Source organism: Simochromis diagramma, unplaced genomic scaffold (assembly GCF_900408965.1).
Source record: "Simochromis diagramma unplaced genomic scaffold, fSimDia1.1 OVJJ01000603.1, whole genome shotgun sequence".
Classification (NCBI taxonomy): Eukaryota; Metazoa; Chordata; class Actinopteri; order Cichliformes; family Cichlidae; genus Simochromis; species Simochromis diagramma.
Window position 1 is genome coordinate 26138135 of NW_024387414.1, and position 10128 is coordinate 26148262.

At 41.5% G+C, this 10128-nt stretch overlaps 1 long non-coding RNA gene across 2 annotated transcripts; it reads left to right on the forward strand.

Moving 5' to 3' along the window:
- The first annotated feature begins 133 nt into the window (after window positions 1-133).
- LOC120721203 lies at window positions 134-8178 on the forward strand. Of its 2 annotated transcripts, XR_005693129.1 has the most exons (4): window positions 134-703; window positions 6127-6207; window positions 6916-6965; window positions 7619-8178. It is a non-coding gene; the product is annotated as an uncharacterized LOC120721203 (long non-coding RNA). The 2 variants fall into 2 exon arrangements; XR_005693128.1 differs by lacking the exon at window positions 134-703 and having other exon boundaries at window positions 5246-6207.
- The last annotated feature ends 1950 nt before the right edge of the window (window positions 8179-10128 follow it).

Below are 10128 nucleotides of genomic sequence, written 5' to 3' on the forward strand. Positions count from 1 at the left end.
ACGCGCTTCTGGCTTGTGGTGCGCGTGACTCCAGGATTTAACTTGTCATTTAGCAAAACACTAAGAAGAACTAACTCACGGAGAATGTGTTTACTGTGTATCTGTCGGGTATCGTTTGAGCTACATGCAGTTCTTCAGAGTCTCCACTAGATGGTGCTCTGTGGTGAACCAGTGCGGCTTTTGGGAACCTACCAGGGACGTTAAACTGTGTGTTTTCAAAACAAAACAGGAACTTTTCTGTAATTGTTATTGTTTATCTATTACTTAATTACTTTGGTGTAGTTTGAATGGCAGTGATTGAGGTCTTTATCAGTAGGAAATGTTGTAAAACCTTTGAAAATACAGTTCAAAGTCCAAATTCAATGCCCTCTGTTACATTTTCCAAAGCTGCCCTGTGGGCCAGATTGGGGTCTTTGATGGGCCGATTCTGGACCACGGGCATTGTGTTTGACACCCCTGCTCTAATCTGTTTTTAATAATTAATTGTTTTAAAACACCTGACGAGGTGTGGCAGTTTCTCTTCCGCTGAAGTGTCCTCACTGGTACTGCGTACTGGTGATGGCATCCAACACGTCCCTAACTCCACCCTATATCATAACCTCCTGAAACAACCCCTACACTGCCGGTAAAACGTCTATAATGGGGCAGGGGTCTGGAAGAGACCCCAGAAGGTGCAAGAAAAGAGCAGGAGTCCCTCCTTCAGGTAAAAATGTTGAGGATCTGTTTTGAACAAAGCCATGTAGCATATTAAAAGTAAAGACTGTCAGCCTGTATGCACAAAGGCAAAGGGATCAGCATCCAGGATTGTACCCAGATCTCTGCAGTAAAGGTGCAGTTGAATCCATTTTAAGTATTGAGTTGGCCCATTCATTTTGTGTGCTGGTAATTGTTGCTTTGTTTTGCGGTTGGAGTTGCAAAGGTATGATCTTAGGTCTGGATTACTGTTGCAAAACAGTGAAAGGGCCAGTGATGGAAGCAGATAAAGCTTTGTGGTTTTGATGGATCATATGGGTGGGGTGTTCAACCAAAATGCTTTTTTAAACCTGAGACAAACTATGAGTGTAAATATGTGTTAATTTACCTGTGATTAAAACTCAGTTACTGGGCTCTTAAAAGAACAAATGGTAGCCGAGCTCTGTTTGGTTGCCTTTTTTATTAGTTATTTTGTGGCTCCAAGCAATAGGAAAAAAAATACATATTTAAAGTGAATGGCTGTGAAAGCTAGTCGTATGATTTCAGTTTTTGTTTTTCTTATCCACACAGCAGCCTGGAGAAACAGACCTGAAAGCTGCAAATAGCTTGATCTGTTTCCCAACAAGCAGAACAGCTCAAGTTCATGTGCCTTGCTCAAGGGTCACAACTTGCATCAATAACAGCAGGAATTGGGAAAGTTGGGTAAAGGTGACACCACTTTGGATTAGAAGGAATTGAGGAAAAGTGTGGGGGTTAGCACTGCTGCTTCAGAGCAAGAAGGTCTTGGGTTCAAATCCACCATGTAGTTAGGGCCTTCCTGTGTGGAGTTTTCATGTTTTCCCTGTGCCTGTGTGGGTTCTCTCCGGGTGCTTTGGTTTCCTCACACAGTCCAAAGACATGCAGTTAGTGGGTTAACTGGTGATTCTAAATTGCCCATAGGTGTGAACGTGAGTGTGAATGGTCATCTCTCTGTGTTAGCCCTGTGAGAGACCGGTGACCTGTCCAGTGCGTATCCACCTCTTGTCCTAAGACAGACACGCTCTGTGACCCTAAATTAGATGGATGGCATTTCTTACGGGCAAAGAAATCAAATATAGCTCCCTCAACTGTGACATTTGTTGAGGGAGCACACACACACACACACACACACACACAAAAGGGTGTGACCTTGACCCAGTTTTCACCCAAATTAAGTCAGCTTGAGGTGTTACTGGTGTCTACCATTCCACAAAATTTTAAAATGACATCTTGAAGTCTGTGGCTGCTAGACTCCTAACAAACAGATAAAGAAACCACAACCGATCGTATACTCCCTCCCTTGTGGGAGAGAAAAATGTTACTCCAAATAGTTTTTTTTTCTACACATACAGTGGGGCAAAAAAGTATTTAGTCAGCCACCGATTGTGCAAGTTCCCCCACTTAAAATGATGACAGAGGTCAGTAATTTGCACCAGAGGTACACTTCAACTGTGAGAGACAGAATGTGAAAAAAAAATCCATGAATCCACATGGTAGGATTTGTAAAGAATTTATTCGTAAATCAGGGTGGAAAATAAGTATTTGGTCACCTCAAACAAGGAAAATCTCTGGCTCTCACAGACCTGTAACGTCTTCTGTAAGAAGCTTTTCTGTCCCCCACTCGTTACCTGTATGAATGGCACCTGTTTGAACTCATCATCTGTATAAAAGACACCTGTCCACAGCCTCAAACAGTCAGACTCCAAACTCCGCCATGGCCAAGACCAAAGAGCTTTCGAAGGACACCAGGAAAAGTATTGTAGACCTGCACCAGACTGGGAAGAAGTGAATCTACAATAGGCAAGCAGCTTGGTGTGAAAAAATCAACTGTGGGAGCAATCATCAGAAAATGGAAGACATACAAGACCACTGATAATCTCCCTCGATCTGGGGCTCCACGCAAGATCTCATCCCGTGGGGTCAAAATGATCATGAGAACGGTGAGCAAAGATCCCAGAACCACACGGGGGGAGCTGGTGAATGACCTGCAGAGAGCTGGGACCAAAGTAACAAAGGTCACCATCAGTAACACTACAACGGCAGGGAATCAAATCCCGCAGTGCCAGACGTGTTCCGCTGCTGAAGCCAGTGCATGTCCAGGCCCGTCTGAAGTTTGCCAGAGAGCACATGATGATACAGCAGAGGATTGGGAGAATGTCATGTGGTCAGATGAAACCAAAGTAGAACTTTTTGGTATAAACTCAACTCGTCGTGTTTGGAGGAAGAAGAATACTGAGTTGCATCCCAAGAACACCATACCTACTGTGAAGCATGGGGGTGGAAACATCATGCTATGGGGCTGTTTTTCTGCCAAGGGGACAGGACGACTGATCCGTGTTAAGGACAGAATGAATGGGGCCATGTATCGTGAGATTTTGAGCCAAAACCTCCTTCCATCAGTGAGAACTTTGAAGATGAAACGAGGCTGGGTCTTCCAACATGACAATGATCCAAAACACACCGCCCGGGCAACAAAGGAGTGGCTCCGTAAGAAGCATTTGAAAGTCCTGGAGTGGCCTAGCCAGTCTCCAGACCTCAACCCCATAGAAAATCTGTGGCGGGAGTTGAAAGTCCGTGTTGCTCGGCGACAGCCCCAAAACATCACTGCTCTCGAGAAGATCTGCATGGAGGAATGGGCCAAAATACCAGCTACTGTGTGTGCAAACCTGGTAAAGACCTATAGTAAACGTTTGACCTCTGTTATTGCCAACAAAGGTTATGTTACAAAGTATTGAGTTGTATTTTTGTTATTGACCAAATACTTATTTTCCACCCTGATTTACGAATAAATTCTTTACAAATCCTACCATGTGGATTCATGGATTTTTTTTTTTTTTTTTTTTTTTTTTCACATTCTGTCTCTCACAGTTGAAGTGTACCTCTGGTGCAAATTACTGACCTCTGTCATCATTTTAGGTGGGGGAACTTGCACAATCGGTGGCTGACTAAATACTTTTTTGCCCCACTGTAGTAAGCAGCCATAAAGTCTACAGTTACCAATTCTGGGTAAGTCATTGAAAAAGCTTAAAGGTTATTCAGGATTGAGTTTTGGTAAAACATTAAACGGACTGCTCATATTATCCAAAAAGCAAACCATCAAGCGGGAGACCTTGTGTATCTAACTGTCTCCAGGACGGCAGACATGCAGGCAGGCGCATTTCTGTTGAATATGTCCCAGATCAAACAAAGATTTAATATTTAACATATAAGTTTCTCAAGAGCAACTAGAAAAAGATTAACTGCATCACAAGTGGCAGTGATCGCCCTGGTGAATTATCTAAAATGTAACAAGTTCCACATGGGTGGTGAATTAAAGGAAAAACAAAACAAAGAACAATGTGAAGTTTCTTGGGAAGTGCTCCAATGTGCCACTAGGACAACTTTAGTGCACCTTGGCACGATGCTGTGACTGAGTTTCTAGTAACGTATTTGATGAATGGAACACCTTTTTACAAATGATGTTCCCTTATTATTTATTTTGACGATTCTGCACTACAGATGGGGGCATTTCCAGAAGAAACAGCTCCCATTAGGATAGAAGGGTGCAGGATGAAGATGATTTTCTCTTTTTTTTTTTTTTTTTGCCACCAGATCCCTTTTCCATAGTGATTTAATGGTTCAGGTTTTTCCTTTAATTTGTCACCCATCTGTGCATTTGTGTAAACTGTCTCTACTGCTGCTTTTCTTATCAGTAGGTGGTGCGAGGTTGGATCCAGAGGTGCAGACATGAACCGGTGTGAACCTGTGAGTTCCAGTGTCATGGATTTGAGTTCACCATCCTCAGTGACACTGGTGCTGTTGTTTCACAGAGCTGCTCGCAACAGCACCAGATCAGTTCAAGAAATTAAGTCTGCTCACTTCCAGCCAAATTACTCAGCCAACATTTTGTGTTTTGACAAAACACGTATTTGCCTTCGTTAGAGCTGATCCAACATTCGCCATATGTGAACAGATAATCTGCTCGAAACCCTAATCGCAGATAATATCACAAGCGGTCTGGCTGTGAAATGCAGATAAATTTGGCAGAGAGGACGAAAACAAAGAGGGTGTCGCATCTCTATCTAAATTGCAAAAACGAGCCTCACGAATGCCCGCGTTCATTTCACGGCAATCCTGCTTTCTGATTAAAGCTCGCCTGATTTTTTTACCTGTAGCCTCTGTAAAATTATAATGACGTCATTCTTTCTGAGAAAGTGGCACATTTCTTCTTTTTTTTTTGTAGGAAAACTGCATAATTCTAACTCATGAGATGAATTTTAAAGGTGTTTTTCCACAGCGGATCTAAAGTATATGCCGAGTGTCGTGATAATACCCTGCCTTCTGTCACCGGGGGTGGAAGAATCGCACAATTACCTCGAGGGCTCGGGAAGCTCTCTTGCATAAATCACATCCACTTTACGCTTAAAATATGTTAATCCATTAATATCAAAGGGCATCGTCTCTCCTTCAGCACACTCTTTGAGCTTTGTCTAATTTCTAATTTAAGAACCTATTCATTTAGACCCAAAGAAACATAATCAAATAACCACTGTTTACAAAATGTGTTTCAGTCTGAAGTGTCCACTTCAAGTCTCCCACACACCGAGTAGAAAATACTCCCCCAAAAGGTGATGATTTTATTTCATGTAGGAGTTTGAAGATAGGCAATAGTTTGCATCGTAATACCACTCAAATCCTTAAATTATCTTCTGAAGACATTATTCCTGCCCCCATTCTGCTTCTCCTTTGTTCTGTTTGTGATTGAAGACAGGTCAGAAAATCAGCTACCCTGCACATCGTGTTTCTGGAAACTCTTCTGTTGTCTGCAAAATACATGAACACAGATTTTAAACCAAGTAAATATGATCCAGAATTGTCTCTTCATTTGAAAATGACAGGCTAGTTCTCTTTCACACATGCCCATGTCCAACATCACTTATACTGTAGATTCATTTTGAGATCTTTTAATTTCTAGTTACATCAGTTAAATATTTGTAGGAATCAAATCCCTGCTTGCACCTGACTCATTTTAGATTAGACTAGAAGAAGAGAAAATGTATTCTTTGTTTTTGAGTTTGAGTTTGTACAATCTTGAAAGTCAATACTTGGTAGGGCTCCATCTTTTTTGGATTTTGGCTGCCTTTTGTTCTACTTTCTCTCAACACGATCACACACTGCTTCAGTAATGTTGAGGTCCGGGCTCTGGGGAGGCCAGTCCACGACTGATAGTGTTTACTGTGTGATTTTTCTACTGCATGGTGGATCTGGGATCATCTGACAGCACTTTTCTGTGATCATAATTCCATCAGTTTTCTGTCATACCTCTCTCCTGACCTCCAGACATCCCCCAATAAGACCTGTTGCCACCACATTTTCAGTCAGTTCATGTGTAATTTGCCATAACTCCAACTTTTCTTCCTGTTTCCCTTCTTTAAGAATGACATGATGATTTCTGGCGAGGCTTCAGTGAACAGTAGACGGATCAGCTGAAGAGCCAGATGCATCTCTCACATCCTGGTGAGATATCTGGTGTTTCCCACATTTTCTCTATTTATTAAGGACATGATTTTCAGTTCTTCTGCTGCAGATAGTTCTCAGTACTTCCTCAGATTTTTTTAGGATGCCATGCTAACACTTGCCAAGTTTTCGGCAAATTTCATGTCTGCCAGACTGTGTTATCTTTGACATTCCTCATGGACTAAAATAGAAGAATGAGAGCAAAATATCTGTTTTTTGAGGGGGTTTTGGCAACAAGCTGTTGGTAACAAACTGTCTAAAGATAATCTAAAAGATTACATGTATTTATCTGTGGCTACTCTCGCCCGTGTTTTTCTTAATTGCTGTTGTGTCATTTTGTCTCACTTTTTCAGTTTTTTGTAAACAGCTCTCTTTGGAAAAAAAGACATCTTGATTTCATTGAGAATACCTGTTTAAATGAAAGATTTATTAATAATTATAATAATAATTACAGAAATAGTTAGGCACAGTCCTTTGACGTTGTTATGAAAGAAGATGGGTTTATGCCTCAGTCAATAAGAAGGCAGTAAAACTGATGATGATGATCCTCGATCTAATTTAAGAAAACTGGCGTGAGAACGACTCAGGTCACGATCGGATGGAAATATTTACCAGAATCAAATTACGTAAACACTGGAGGTGAAACATCATTTGTGATGCTTCCTCATTTTTTTCTTTTCTGTCTTTCTTTTTTTCTGGACGAATCAGCAGAGAACACTGCATCGCTGCGTTTTTCTGTACAGTGCAGGTGTACCCTGGTAGGTTTTATAACATGCACACACACACACAGACACACACACACGGACGCGTAAGCGTGTATGCATGTTTAAGTAGTACTCTTTTGTACCTTCTGTGGTGGAAAATGCATTATGCTGAGCTTCAGTCAGATAATACAGTGTAATGTGCGTGGCAGTCTGCTGCCGAGATACGCATCAGCTGTGTACCTCTGTTGTAAACTGAGCTCTCTGTGTGTCTGTAATGACACCGCAGTGGAAAAAAGTCCACTTCCTGGACAAGGTCAACATTGTTTTGGAAAAAATAAGGACTCGTTATTGTGGCAGGAATGTGTGCAGGTTTTTGGGTTTTTTTTCTTTAGCCCTGCTTGGAAAACTGGCCACTGTGTGGAAAATGAGGACTGATAAGACTCTCTCTCTCCCTCTTTCTCTGACTCACACTTTCATTTTTTTTTTTCTCAGTCATGCTCAGCCACATAAATACAGATCTGCCATTACTGGTCAAAGGCTTGGGATCACTCCAAAAGATCCTTTTTTGATAGAAAAGCACATTTATTATTGTCTAATGGAACAATATATTGATTAGAAATTGTGTAAATAACAATGAATTCCTAATGGAGTCACAACATTAAAACCATTGACAGATGACTTGAATAACAGTCATTATCCTCTTACAGTGCAATGTTCTTCTGGGGAACTTTGGGCCCTGTCTCTTTGACTGAGTGTGCAGTGTTTTGGTAATCATGCTCCCTGATGGCAGCAGCCTTGCCCAGCTGGACAGCGTTGACCCAGCTTCCAAACATCTCAGATGTCAATGCAAAGCATCAGTGGGATGCTCTGGAACAAACCCAATCCATGGAGTCCCCAGACCACAACGCCCCAAAGCTGGACACCACAGAACAACCCAACGGGTCATGTGTACATGGGTGAGAGCACGAGGGAGGCCTGCACAATATTTATGTTTTCAACAAAACGGCAGTCAGAGAGTCAGCAGAGACAGAGCTGCAAAAACCAGTTCCACGTCTGAGGCTGACAAATAAAAGGAAAAGTTCTTAACACTCTAAGGCTACGTTCATACTGCAGGCGAAAGCGCATCAAATCTGACTTTTTTGACCCTATGCGACCCTTATCCCATCATGGTGTGCCAGTGTGAACAGCAAACAAATCCGATATTTTCAAATCTGACCTGGGTCACTTTCGTATGTGGTACTGAATCTGATACATATCTGATGTTTTAGAAAGCGACTGCTGTTTGAATGGTCATGTCGCATTAAATCCGTCTTTTACGTCACTGACACAAGACAGACGACAATTATCAGCGCCCGAGAAGACATCGCGAACGCTTCCTGGCCATCCAGTCTAGATGTTAGTGGAACTGTTGGAAAGACAGCGTTGTGGAAACGTGAACATTTTATTTGTACTGTATAATCTGCAGATTCTGACAGAAATCTGCAGCTATCCTTTGAAGCACCGCTCCTCTAAAACAGCAATAAGGATAATTATTAGGCCAAATGTAAATAACAACATAACTTTATAACTTAAAGCAAAATTGGAAAACGTAAAGTCTGAAACAAGTGTTTCATATTAAGGGCCATCAGTCAAACAATAGTGTTTGGTCTGGGTCTAAACAGAGCGCGTTGTGTGTGACGTCTTCTTTTGTTCACAGTAGAGCGCGTTTGCTGTCACATTTTATTTGTAGTGTGAACAAGCAGACAAAAAAAATCGGATTTGATCAAAAAATCGGAATTGAGCATTAAGACCTGCAGTGTGAACAGAAGGAGGTAGTTTTGCGGCTATTCGGAGACTGTAATCATAAACCATTAAGCCCAATGGTTTAATGATCAACTAGCCATCTAACATTATGTACTTGCATAACACAATGTGCCATTGAAACACAGGAGTGCAATATTCCATTAAATATCATAAACAGTTTATAATTAGTGACTGTGTAATTAATCAGAATTGTTTATTTTTTACACAATTCTAAGAAAGAAAAAACATACCAAGAGCGCTGTGCTAACACTGCTCCATAACAGTGGTCTAAATTTCATAGGTACCTTAAAGTAGCACCAGCCAGAAGAGGGTGTGCATATAACACAAACGTTGCATCTATGACTCAGCGTACCTCATCTAAAGCATCGCCGTCGTCTCTTTTTCAGACTATAATTGATTATGAACGAACAGTCGACACGGTGAGAATCTGTAGACTTTCTGAGACCTGAACCTTCAGTCCTGCACACAGCAGGTGATTCCTTCTCAGGGACTCTTTTTGTTTTCCTTGCAGACACGCTGAGAGGGAAGTGAGGAAACTCTCCCCAGAATGCATGTCAGAGATATTATAACAAAGAGAGGGAGGGAGAGAGCATGATGGCACCTAAAGAATCCAACACTGGGATTTATGGGAGAACTGTGCAACAGCAAAGATGGTGTCCAAAAAGAACACGGATATATTTAAAACCTTATTTGTGGGCCAAAGTCTGCAAACCTGTTTAAGCTGTTTCTACTCAGAATACATGCTTGAAATTAAAGTTCATTTAGATCAAGCTTCAACATAACTGCCCAAGTAAGTGTTGGGAAGCATTTCAGTAGTGGCAGACTAGTTTCAAGAAGCACTTTGGTCCTAATAAATCACTTTATTACTGCAATCTAATTTAGTAAAATGGAACATGTTGATTGTATAAGACGACAAAATGTCATATTTTTGTCCTTTCCGTTGCTTATGCACACACACATGCACACAAAAGAAAATTGTTTCATAATGGAACCTCTTCAGCTAAATTGGTTGTCTCTGTGTAATAAATGGGCTTCACTGGGAACAGCTGTTGCTACTCTGCAGGCACAGGGAACATTTTGTGACGAGGACTCTGTGAATATCAACGGGTTTTTAGGATGTTTTTCTCTGATTAAGGGCACATTATTATGATGTTAGCTGCTGTTGTTTATCACAGCGGCCCCAAAAGTGCTTCGAGTCCTAAAGTGAGTGCCGGCGCGTTTTCGTTCTCTTCTTAAAACGACGAGTATGAAAACGACTTTTATTTTGCGTACTGTGACTTTTTCTACAGTTTGGATTTCAAGTTTTAAACAACACTGAAAGACTGGCTGCTGTGCATCCAGCAGTCTCTCCAGCACGTTTCTCCTTTAGGAGGCCAGAAAAGGGTTCGTGTCTCACCCCCGCCCTCCCAGCCAC